This window comes from Theropithecus gelada, chromosome X (genome assembly GCF_003255815.1).
Source record: "Theropithecus gelada isolate Dixy chromosome X, Tgel_1.0, whole genome shotgun sequence".
Taxonomy (NCBI): Eukaryota; Metazoa; Chordata; class Mammalia; order Primates; family Cercopithecidae; genus Theropithecus; species Theropithecus gelada.
The window spans coordinates 114,348,271-114,361,974 of record NC_037689.1 but is presented as its reverse complement, the minus strand read 5'-3'; the positions used below and the strand labels follow the sequence as shown (position 1 = coordinate 114,361,974).

General features: G+C 36.2%; 1 pseudogene; it reads left to right on the top strand.

Moving 5' to 3' along the window:
- Window positions 1-564: 564 nt before the first annotated feature.
- LOC112615246 lies at window positions 565-12,433 on the top strand (annotated as a pseudogene).
- Window positions 12,434-13,704: the final 1,271 nt, after the last annotated feature.

The window sequence follows — 13,704 nt, the reverse complement described above, 5'->3', positions numbered from 1 at the left end:
ATTTCTGACCCCTTCCTTCATTTTCTGCATGGGCAAAGAGGTTTGCAGATAATAAAGAAGTTTCAATACAGTCACTTGAGTAGTGAACCATAGTAAGGATACAGAGTAGTCTTGAAGTCTTACATAAAGCTAGTAAGTATTAACTTACATTGGAAATAATTGGCTGGATATTATTGAAATGCTGGGCAATTTTAATACTACTAATAAGCTACTCTTTATGCTATATATAAAATCTATGCTGGATAAACAGCCAAGTTACAAAAGGAAGTACTGAGTGAATGAGAAAAAAGTATAAAAAGAAATATACCAGAAGTCTCCATGATCCTGAGATATGATCTCAAGGGAAACAGTCAAACAGGCAAGCTGGAAGGATAGCAGATTGAAATCAGAAAAGACAAGACTTGGGTTAATAATACTTGTGTTAGAGCAGCTGTGAATAATGGTGAGGTTCAAGTAATCATTGTGAAAATAACTGACTCACATGGTGTTGAGGAAAAAAATATATCAGTATTAGTTGAAGAAATGAGAGGTCTTGGTATTATTACATAGATGATTCCTGTAGGTATGAGAGTCATCCAGGATGAAGGCAAAACATTTAAGGTGAAACAACAAGAACAGCAACAAACTGTGTTGTCAGAAAATTAAAAGCATCACTTTAGAATATTGTAGGGGAAGTGATCTCAGAGGAGAGCTAGGATTCAGTTAAGATAAGAAGATGGTGGAACATTTTTGTTTTGCAGTGCTCAGCTGTATTCTGAGTAGTATATAGGGTGGTTGGCTAAATATGGAACAAGAAATATTTACGGAGAGTTTATTAAAAGGATTTTGGAAAGGGGGGTGGTTGCTTCAGTCATAGGCAGGGAAATACAGAGCATTGAAGAGAGTAGAAAGCCTAGGAATCTTGGCATTTGGGGTGATTAGTTGTGAGGATAAAGATGAGGTTTGGTGTTTGGCCTGCATAATTTTGGTATTACAAGCTTTTTTCATGCGACGGGTATCAGAGAAATATTGTATGTTTTACTCTCAAGTATTGTTTCACTTTATTTTTGATTTGTAAGGAAACAAAGAGAATATTTAAAATGCATTAGTAGATGCTATGATATGAATGTTTCTCACCCTTCCAAAAATTTATTTGTTGAAATCCTACCCCCCAGGGTGATGGTATTAGGAGTTAGTGGTCTTTGAATGTGATTATATCATGGGGGCAGAGCCCACATGAATGAGATTAGTGCCCTTATTAGGAGAGAATGAGAAAAACTCCTCACCCCTTCCACCATGTGAGGACAAAGCAAAAAGATGTCATCTATGATCCCGAAGGCAGTCTCTCACAAAACACAAAATCTGTCTTGACCTTGGACTTCTCAGCCTCCAGAACTCTGAAAATCAAATTTCTGTTTTTTACAAGTTACACAGTTTATGGCACTTAGTTATAACAGCTTAAATAGACTAAGACAGCAGAGATCTCGTTAGTAAGAGATAACAGTCTCTGGGTCTTCAGCCCTTCCAGACTTGATTCCTAATTTGGAAGTCATGCGTAATCACATATCCCTAGGATAGGAAAAGCCACTTTTTCTCAATATTGAGGAATTTTTGTTTGGATTAGTTCCCCTAGCATATAACAGTGTACCTTGCTCCCTAATACTAAATCTTGATGAAATCCATCTCTACTCTGGAATCAAGGACCATTTTATGAAAGCAAGAAAATCTGAAGAATTTTAGTCCAATAATTTAGTATATCAGGAACATTCACCTTACTATTGGTCCTACTCTCAAATCACACCCAAATTCTAATAACTGAGCCTGATGAACTGCTCCCCTGACTTCTTTCCTGTTACTCTAAATTCCACCGCTATTTCCAAGAATTTCAAAGTTTAGAGTCCTGTCTCTGAAATGGGGATGCTGTGGCTGATTTCAACCCTCACCTGCACCACCTTTCTTTTGTTTGAGTTTAACTTGGTTTATCTTCCCTATTCATTGGTTTATACTTTTCATATCGCATCTTACTCTGGTCTGACTAGGCTTGCTGCTATAGAAATTTATTTATCAATAATGATTAAATAGAGGAATAGAAAAAAAGATAGTTTGGGATGATGCTCCCTATCTTTTTTATTTAATAAGATGTTTGAGTAGCTGCTAATGGCCAGAAGCTCCCTGGGCTTAGGGGTGCAATACCTCAACAAACCTGTAAACCATCAGCAGCACACCAGTGTGCTCTGCTAGTTGGGAAGGTCTGAGTGCAAGAAAAGCCTGATCTTCTTGTTCAAGTTTATATCTAGAATACCTTGTTGGTTGAAAAGACATGAGGCAGATATTTTAATTTTATTTGATAAATTTGTAAAATATGACAATATGCTTGCTGTTACTTTTTGCTATTTCTACTTTATCTCATTCATGCTGTTGTACGTACATCTTTCTATATTCACTACCTTGAGGGTACAGTTATAATGATAGAAATTCAAAGAGAAAGGAAAGATTCAATTCTCAGCTTTTGAATCTCAACATAGATTTCAAAATGGGATTTGAAGTTCATAAGAGAGATGGAAACTTATATGAATCTCAAAATGACTGGCTTTTGATCTTTCTTCCCTTCCCTTCCCTTCTTCCCTTCCCTTCTTCCCTTCCCTTCCCTTCCCTTCCCTTCCCTTCCCTTCCCTTCCCTTTCCTTTCCCTCTTATTGCCAAGCCTGGAGTGCAATGGTGCGATCTTGGCTCACTGCAACCTCTGCCTCCTGGGTTCCAGTGATTCTCCTGCTTCAGCCTCCTGAGTAGCTGGGATTACAGGTGCCTGCCACCATGCCCGGCTAATTTTTGTATTTTTAGTAGAGACGAGGTTTCACCATGTTGGTCAGGCTGGTCTCAAACTCCTGACCTCAGGTGATCTACCCACCTTGGCCTCCCAAACTGCTAGAATTACAGGCATGAGCCACCATGCCTGGCCAGCTTTTAATTTTTAAAAGAGAAATGTCTGAAGAAATTAGGCTAATAGAATGTATATCTAGAGGAAAGGTAAGGGAAACCACAAATATAATGGATTTACCCTGAAACAAATGAGAAAATCTTAAGTTACCTGATTTTATTTACCCTGAATTAACAAGATTAAATATAAAGCCATAGAGCAAATCAAAGGCACAAGTTGAAAAATAATATCAGTTACAGAAATTTGGTCTTTGTGCACATCTAAGTTGCATTCTAAGACTTATTTTAAATTGCTACATGCTCAAATCCTTTCCTATGTGTAATTTGAAGAAAATAACTCCTCAGTTAACACTGATAGGACCAGTCATAATACCACATCCTCTAACTGAAAATACATTGAACTCATACAATTTTAAGTGAACTAACTCAGAAAGCCAACACAGTTCTAGTCTTAACAGGTGCCTTATATCCTTTTATAGGTTTACAGTTTTTAATTGACCAATAGTTAAGGCATTTCTCAACAACCACTAACAAAAGAAATTCAGGCTTGCTGAACTTGGGCTGTCTAGGTAACAGGAAATATATATTTTTTTATGAATCAAGTTTGACATTTTAACCCTTTATAGATGTGCTGCTTTTTCCGATTATCTGAACATAGTTGAACGTGTAAGGTTTTGAGGAATTCTAATTCCCTGCTTTCTTGAATTTACTTTCTCATCAAGTAATAATTACCTACACAGTTTGACCATGTACCATCTGTGTAACTTCAGACAACTCACTGAGTTTCCCTGAGCCCCATTTTTTTTTTTTTGCATATGAAATGGCCATAGTAGAACAAATTGAACAAGAAAATTAGAAGGTATTAGATTAATGTCAGAAAATGAGATCCTTTATATAGTAATTATGGAACAGTATTGGATAAGGATCTTTAAAACAGTAAGAAAAAAATTTAGAGAATTGTAAAGCTAATTTCATAGATGCTCAATATGTATGGTGAATCATACAAGGATGTGACCAGATTTATGAAGATAGGTAAATTGCCCTACTTCTCACATCTAGTAAATGATGAATCATGAGTCTAGTCCTCACAAGCATTAGTACTACTAGATTGCACTGTCTTACCCTCATCCTTGAATAAGTCTTCCTCGTCCTCATAATTTTTAAAACTCATCTTCATCAAATATTTTCTTATATAAACTGAATTTCATTTTTGCCTTATGTTTTGTGCTCCTATGTTTCCTTATCAGTCCTATTCTTACTTAGGCTTGTTGAGTTTTGCATTTTTGATCATTTGTTTGGCCTTATAATCTTCTCTACTATTTTTGGTGCAAACACCATGGGGTATTCTTTCGTCTTCTCTATTTACTTGTCTCAGTTTTTTCTTTTTCTCATTATATATTATGTTTAAATAATATCTGTCTTTGAATTATTTTAAGTCTTCAAAGTTATCAATGCTATAGATATATGGTGGAGAATTTAAAGAAATCAAGATAACTAAATAAAACATTCACTTTTACAGCAGATTTGGGGAAAAGAATATATAATTGATCTGTTTGTCAGAGTATTTGTTCAGATCATTCAGATTATACTGCACACCTCATTTCACTACTGTTGAAAATATTAACTTTTTTTTCATTTTACTGACTTCTGGATTTTAAAACATGTTATATTATGGCTTAAGTCTACTTTGCTTTTTGTTTTGTTTGTTTTTTTTTTTTTTTTGGTAGTGGCTGAGATTTTTTTTATTTGAGACCCTACATCACATTTATCTCAGCCACTACCAAAAATAGAAAAAGCAAAGTAGAATTAAGCATGCAGAAGGAAGGAAATAATCAAGATAAGTACAGACATCAATTACATTAAAAATAGGAGATTGACAGAGGAACCAACAAAGAAATCTGGTTTTACTTAAATACTTGTTGATAAACATTTTAACAAGATTGAAAAAAACTCAGAAGACACAAATTAGCAATACAAGGAATAAAATAGTAGATATCACTACAAATCCTGCAGCCATTTAAAAGATAATAAGGCAATACTATGAGCACCTTTAGAATCATAAATTTAACAATTTAGAAGAAATGAGCCAGTTCCTCAACACTGCAAGCTAACAAATTCAACAAGACAAATGAATAATCTGAATAGCCCCATTACCTTTAAAGTAATTGCATGTGTAGTTAAAAAGTTTCCAAGAAAGATTTCTCTAGGCCCAGATGGTTTCACTGGAGAATTGTACCAAACATTTAAAGAAGAATTCACACCACTTTTACACAATACTTTGTTCATATTTTGTTGAGGTATTTTGAGTCTATGTTCGTGAGAGAGATTGAAGTTTTATTTTGTATTTTGTTTTTATTTTTTTGTATTGCTGGTGTCTTATTTTGGTAAGGGAATAGTGCTGATCTCATAAATTGAGTTAGAAACTCTCCCATCCTCTTTTGTTTCCCGAAAGAGGTTGTGTAAAAGATGGTGTTAATTCTTCTTTAAATGTGCTTTCCTAGGCCTGGTGTCCCTAGGTCACCATAAAACACATAGAAAATATTGTCAGTCAGCCCCGCCCACCCACCCGTTACTGGTGAAGTTCCCTATTGACTTCTCCTGGTGTTGAATGCAGGGGCAGACTGTGCTACTCTAGGCCACTGGGTGCTGCAAGGTAGAGAGGTTAGGAGTAGCCGGATCTAAATAAAAAAAGAGAGCTTCCAAGGTCCTGCTTTTTAGGCTGTTCAGTGCCAGCAGTATGAAGACGCTGGGCCTGCTATGCTTCCTGTCTCTTGGAGGGTTGAGAGACTTTGGGCCTGATGTTGCTTCTGGCTCTGAGAAGGTGGTGAGGAGACACTGAGTTGCTGTGCTTTCACTCAAGCCTTGGGGTCCCCCAGGCAGTCAGCTTCCCCTTTCATTCATTCAGGTTATTCTATGACTATCTATTATGTTATCTTTAGGCTTTTTACTTGTACTAAGTGAAGAGAAGCTGGAAGAAATGAATCTATGCCATCTTGTGCCAAATCAGAAGGGTACATGTTATTTTTAATCGAGGTTTCTGTGCTTATTGTTTTCAGAGTAAGAATTGGTAAGTTCATCTATTTCACTTTACTTTCTGGAAATGAAAGTTATCTATGCTTAAGCCTTTAGACTAAATACAAAATTCTCCATAGATTTGTTTTCCAATTCACATATTTTTCAAAAATGTATTTCTAATTTCTTTCTCTCTTCAGCCAAATCACACTTCTTTTCCATACATCTTGTTCCCTCCTGCCACCATGCCTTTATTCATGTTATTGCCAATGTCTGGAATGCTCTCTATTTTTCTAAATCAAGTTGCAACAATTTGGTTAAGAAAAAAATTATAATAATCAACCCTATATGAAACTCTACTTCACTGACTTCATTCTTTGCCCAGTTCTTAGCATACTCAAGAGATTCCTTAATCAACATTTCTTCAGCAGTAAGCATGTAGTATTTCTCCTTATATATATATTTTCCCTCATGAGCTATTTTTAATATTCTCACAACACCTGAAGCAGTACCATACATTGAGGAATAAAGCTAGAAATTATAAGGCAATAATTTTAACTATTTTGATGAAAGCCTCTCAAACATTCTGCTTTATATTTATGAATATGTCACACATACATTTTAGATTCCATTTAGTTTTGAGGGTACAGAGGATCTGAAGGCAGAATAATTTAGATAACAGACTCATTTCTGAATTTTGATTTCCATTTGTAGAACTAAATTATGTGACCAGATGTCAAAGGAAATAATGGTAAACTCTCCCACCCTGTGAATGAATAATATTGTGTGAAAAGACAGATGGCAAAAAGCAGCAAACATTTTCTGGGGTGCTTTTTTTGCTTTGAAAATCGCTGAAGTTTAAAACCTAAACTTTATTGAAGTTGCATTAAGGAATGTCTATAAATTTAATATCTATGGTGGATTGGCTATACTAACAACATGAAATCTATTTACAAAATAGTAAAATGGTGTTCAGTGAGTATATAGACCTTTGACTCTGGAATCAAATTCCAGCTTTAAAGGGCAAATTATTGAATGAACTCTGACATTCCCAGATGCCAAGACTTTTTTATTGCTAATTCGTTTTAACCTGTCCACAAGATATTTGCTTCCAAATACATTGAAATAATAGAACCATATTTCTCCTCCCATCTGAGCCAACAAATAAAGACAAAATATATGAAATGAGAAATTTTTAGGTGTTGAATATCGGCAATCAAAGACAGTAAACCTTGAGAGAGTGCAAACAAATAATATTGTCTTAGCTTACTTCCTTGGGACAGTTTCCCAACCACAAGTAGAGGGAGCCCAGATAGAACCCAGTTAATTCCCTGAGTTGAGAAGAAAGATCTGAGAATCCAGGTTAATTAAGGCAACCAGTGTTTACAGAATGCAGTTCTGGAGAAGAGACAGCTGCCCTCACATATTCAAATGAGTATGTGACTGTGAGGAAACTATCCAAGACATTAGAAACAACTTCCAGAGGATTTGAATTCTCTGCATTCACATAGGCCCCACGATAGTGACTCTTGCTGCCAGCTAAACCTTAATATCTACAAGACATTGGGTAGAGCAAACAGAAGGATTTCACCTCAGTAATGGGAAATAATTAGCCCTAGGCTGCAAAGTGCTCTAGATGCACCAAACGAAAGGATCAAATTGTTTTCAAGTGACTTAACTGCATCACAGAACAAAGGTCTAGAAATACAAAAATATCAAGCATCAAACAATCTAAAATAGTAACATCTGGCATCAAAAATTACCAGTCATGTAAAAAAAAATAAGATATATAATGAGCTTTTTGGGGTGGAGCAAGATGGCGGAATAGAAGGCCCCACTGATCATCCCTCCAGCAAGGACACCAATTTAACAATTATCTGTACACAAAAAAAATGCCTTCATAGGAACCAAAAATCAGGTGAGTATTCAGAGTATCTAGTTTTAACTTTATATCACTGAAAGATGCACTGAAGAGACAGTAAAAACAGTCTTAAATCACTGATGCTACCCCTCTCCTATCTACCAGCAGAGGCAGCCTGGTACAGAAAGCATTACTGTGTGTTAAGGGATTAATAGCCAGCAATTGTGAGGCCTCGAGTTGAGTGCTCAGGGAAATCAGAAAGGCAGGCAGATTTTCAGGCATTCAGAGTGCTTGCTTGCCTGGTTTAGCAGTCTGAGTCACCTACCCCTCCTGTGCAGAGATTTTGGTGCAGTGGGACCATCTCTGCTTAACACCCATGCAAATCTCCAGGAATTTAGAGCATCTGTTAACCTAGAACAGCAGCCTGAGCAGTTCCACTATTCCTGGTAGAGATCCTAGTGCAGAGGTTGGGGGTGGGGGCCTTCTTCACTCCACACCCAGGCAGACCTCAAGGCATCTGAAACATTCACCGTCCTGGATTTGAAGTTTAGGCTGCCCCTCACACCAAGCAGAGAAATTGGGGCTGAGATTTCCTGGCTCCATTCCTAGGCATACCTCTCGGAGCTTGGTGACTGCTCACTGGATTCTCCTTTGGTGCTGGTGATTGTGCCTGCCATCAGGGCACCTATAGGCAGACTTGTCTTGCAGAGCCCTTTCCATATTTCCCCTACTTCCCTGGGCCTGAGAAGGAAGCTCAGACCACTGTGAACTTCATGAGTCAGACCATTGCCTGAGGTAACAGAGATCTTCTCCAAGTAAAAAAACATTCAAGTATATACTCAGACACATCAGCTTCAGCTGGCTCTTACCCATAAGCACTATCTGCTTACTTACAAGTAAAACCACAAAGCCCAATATAAAACCTGCTAAGAGAAGTGCATAAGGCTATACAAGCAAAACCAAAATACCCTACTCGGAATTCTCTTTGGTCACAACACCTAGGGAGGGAAAGAAAGGGAAAGGGAAAGAAGAAAAACACAATAATACTTTAGATAAAGAAAAATAAAAATTCCTACCCTCAAGAAAGTAACTGCAAACATTAGAAGTGCCAGTGTCTCCATATGAGAAGAGACTAGAATAGGAACTCTGGCACAACAAAAAAGCTGAATGAAATGACACCACCAAAGGATCACACTAGTTCTCCGTCAATGGTTCTAACCAAAATGGAAACTCAGAAATGACAGGTAAATAATTCGAAGTGTGGCTTGTGAGGAAGCTCAATAAGATCCAAGACAAGGTTGAAAGTCAACAGATAGATCATGGGGAGGGGGGAGGGGGGAGGGATTGCATTGGGAGTTATGCCTGATGTAAATGACGAGTTGATGGGTGCTGACGAGTTGATGGGTGCAGCACACCAACATGGCACAAGTATACATATGTAACAAACCTGCACGTTATGCACATGTGCCCTAGAACTTAAAGTATAATAATAATAATAAATAATTTTTAAAAAAGAGACTCCTAAAAACAACAACAACAAAAAAGAAAGTCAACAGATAGAAACTTCTAAAGCAATTTAGGGAATGAAGGAAGAGATAAATACCATAAAAAGAAATCAGAACTTCTGAAATTCAAACATTCATTTAAGGAATTTCAAAATATAATTGAAAGTTTTATCAATAGATTAGACCAAGCAGAAGAAAGAATCTCAGAGCTTGAAGACCAGTCTTTTGAACAAACACAGTCAGTAAAAAGTAAAAAAATAATAATAACTATGGGAAAATAAGGAGAGTTTTTGAGAAATATGGGATTATGTAAAGTGACAAAACCTTTAATTGTTGGCATTCCTGGGAGATACAAAGAAAAAGAAAGCAACCTGGAAAACATATTTGAGGGAATAATTCAATAAATTTTCCTAAACTTGCTAGAGAGGTAGACAGTCAGATACAAGAAATCCAGAAAACACTTGCAAGATACTATACAAAATGAGCATTAACAAATCATGACCTGATCACTTTGAGCCAACTCTAGCCCCAAACCTAGCTAAAAATATTACCAAAATATCTTAATCAAACCATTTACCTTAGACAAAGGTACAGACGATAGAAATTTTTATCCTGGCGCAATAGACATAAGTACCATAAGGGAAAGATGAAAGAACTGTCTCAAGCACTAAAATGCAAATATAAACCCTATACCTTCTGCATAATACATTAACCAGAAATAGCTTTACACAGAGAACTATAGTCAAGTTCCCTGAAACCAGACGAGCTACCCAAGAACAGCTGAAAGAGCACACTCTCCTATGTGGCAAAATATTGGGAAGATTTATGTGTAGTGGTGACAAGTCTACCAAACCTGGTGATAGGTGGTTGTGCAACATAGAATCTTAGTTCAACTTTAAACTACCCACAGAATTACTTAATCTCCCTGTAAGTTCAACTGTTAGTCTAAAGAGGAACAGCTCTTTAGATCCCAGGCAACAACCTTCCTACAGAGAGTAAAAAATATTACTACCATAGTTGGCCCAAAAGCAGCCACCAATGAGGAAAGTATTTAAGCTCAATATCTAACTTTTAAAATTCTAATTACTCTACTGAACTCCTAACATCACATTGGGCTAATCTATTATCTAATAGAAACAATAATGTTAGTATAAGTAACATGAAGATATTCACCATTGCTTAAGCTTACATCAGACTGGAATAACCCACTGACAGTTAACATCCTAATACTAATAAATGATACAATAAGCACCCTATTATTGATAATGTTAACCCGACACAGGTATACTCTAAGAAGATATTACAAAAAGTAAAAGGAACTCGGCAAATCATACCCTGCCTGTTTACTAAAAACATCACTCTAGCATTACCAGTATTAGAGTCACTGCCTGCCCAGTGACATATGTTCAATGGCCGCAGTATCCTGACCATGCAAAGGTAGCATAATCACTTGTTCCCTAAAGAGAGACTTGTATGAATGGCCACAGGAAGGTTCAGCTGTCTCTTATTTTTAATCAGTGAAATTGACCTGTCCGTGAAGAGGCGGATATAAACAGATAAGATGAGAACACCCTATGGAGCTTTAATTCATTAATGCAAATAAAAACTCAAGCAAGCCTAAAGGCCCTAGCCTATAATCCCTGCACTAAAAATTTTGGTTGGGGTGACTTCAGAGCATAATTCAACCTCTGAACAACCTAAACTAAGACCACTAGTCTAAGCGAGTTAATACCCATTTACCCAATAATTTGATCAATGGAATAAGTTACCCTAGGGATAATAGCACAATTCTATTCTAGAGTTCATATCGACAATAGGGTTTATGACCTGGATGTTGGATCAGGACATCCTAACGGTGTAGCCACTATTAAGTGTTCATTTGTTCAATGATTAAAGTCCTAAGTGATCTGAGTTCAGACCGGAGTAATCCAGGTTGGTTTCTATCTATTTAACATTTCTCCTAGTATGAAAGACAAGAGAAATAGAACCCACTTCATAAAGCCCTCTCACTCCATAGATGATGCTCTCAATCTAACAAATCATGACACACACACTACTCAAGAACAGGGTTTGTTAAGATGGCAGAGCCCGGCAATTGCATAAATCTTAAAACTTTATAATCAGAGGTTCAACTCCTCTTCTTAACTACATACCTATAATTAATCTTCTCCTACTCATTATTCCCACTCTTATCGCTATAGCATTCCTTACACTCATCGAACAAAAAATTTTAGGCTATATACAACTATGCAAAGGACCCACATTGTAGGTCCCTATGGGCTGCTTCAACCATTTGCTGACACAATAAAACTTTTCACCAAAGAAACTTTACAGCTCTCAACATCTGTATTACCTTTTATATTATTTCTCCAACCCTAGCCCTTTCCATCACTCTCCTCTTATAAACCCCCCTCCATATACCAGATCCTCTAATTAACTTTAATATAGGTCTCCTATTTATACTAGCCACATCAAGTCTAACCGTCTACTCTATTCTATGATCAGGATGAGCATCTAATTCAAAATATACACTAATTGGTGTATTAAGAGCCATGGCCCAGACAATTTCATATAAGGTTGCCCCAACCATTATCCTTCTATCAGTCCTACTGATAAGTGGCTCATTTAACTTGCATACACTCATCACAATGCAAGAATTCCTATGACTGCTCTTACGATCATGGCCCCTAGCTATAATAGAATTTATCTCCATACTGTCAGAAAGTAACTGAGCCCTTTTGATCTAACAGAGGGAGCGTCAGAGTTTGTCTCAGGCTTCAACACTGAATATGCTGCAGGCTCATTTGCCCTCTTCTTTACAGCAGAATACATGAATGGTACCATAATAAATACCCTAACTGCTATTATTTTCCTAGGAACGCTACACGCTATATATTTACCAGAGCTCTATACCACAAATTTCATTACCAAAACCCTTCTTTTAACCACCCTATTTTAATGAATTTGAACAGCATACCCTCAATTCTGCTATGACCAACTCATACATCTTCTATGAAAAACTTCCTACCACTTACACTAGCATTCTGCATATGATATATCTCAATGCCTGTCCTAATTTCCAGCATCCCACCCCAAACATAAGAAATATGTCTGACAAAACAATTACTTTGATAGAGTAAATAATAAAGGTTAAAATTCTCTTATTTCTAGAACTGTAGGAATTGAACCTACCCCTGAGAATCCTGAGAATGATATGAATTAAGACATATATGATGGTCCACTTTTACTTTAAGAATAGTAAATGTATTTTCTCTTTCTTATGATTTCCTTAATATTTTTTCTCTAGCTTACTTTATTGTAGGAGTATAGTGTATAATACACAGATTGTACAAAAATACGTGTTGATCAACTCTTTATGTTATCACTAAGGCTTCTGGTCAACATTAGCCTATTACCAGTTAACATTTTGGGGACTCAAAAGTTATACTTGGATTTTCAACAACACAGGAAATCAGGGTTCCTAATTCCCACATTATTCAATGGTCGATTGTATATGCCAGCAGTTACAAAACATAGAAAAAAATTGATAAATTCCTGGACACATAAAAACTACCAAGATAGAATTATGAAAAAATAAAACATCTGAACAAATAACAAATTGAATCAGGAACAAAGTGTCTCCCAGCAAAGAAAAACCAGGACCTGATGCTTTCATCACTGAATGTTATCAAACATTTAAATAAGACATAATACCTTTCTTTTCCAAACTATTTCAAAAAACAGAATAGGAAGAAATTCTTCTAAACTCATTTTTTTGAGGACAGTGTGGCTCTGATTCCAAAATCAGATAAGAACACAGTAAAAAAGAGAAGTATGAGTCAATTTCCTGGGTGAAAGTAGATGTAAAATTGCTCAATAATATAGAAAATTGAATTCAACAGCACATAAAAAACATCATTCACCATCTTCAAGTGAGATGCATCTCAGGGATGTAAGGATGATTTAACCTATAGTTATTTCTATAAATTATTTCTGTAAATAATTAAAGTTATTTCTATAAATATGATACATCACTGAAACAGAATTAAGAACAAAAAACGCGATCATTCCAATAGATTCAGAAAAAGCATTCAATAATAAAACTCATCTCTTTCTGATAAAAACTCTTAATAAAAGAGGTTAGAAAGAAAAACACCTCAACACAATAAAGGCCGTATGTGACAGACCCACAGCTAACATCATACTGAACAGGAAAAAAACTGAAAGACATTCCTTTATGATATAAAATAAGACAAGGATGTCCATTTTAACTACTTTTACTCAGCATAGTACTCGAAGTTCTAGTCAGAACAATTAGGCAAGAGGTAGAAAAACAACACAGCATCCAAACTGGAAAAAAGGAAATTAAGTGGTCCCTATATTCAGATGACACAATAGTACATATAGAAAA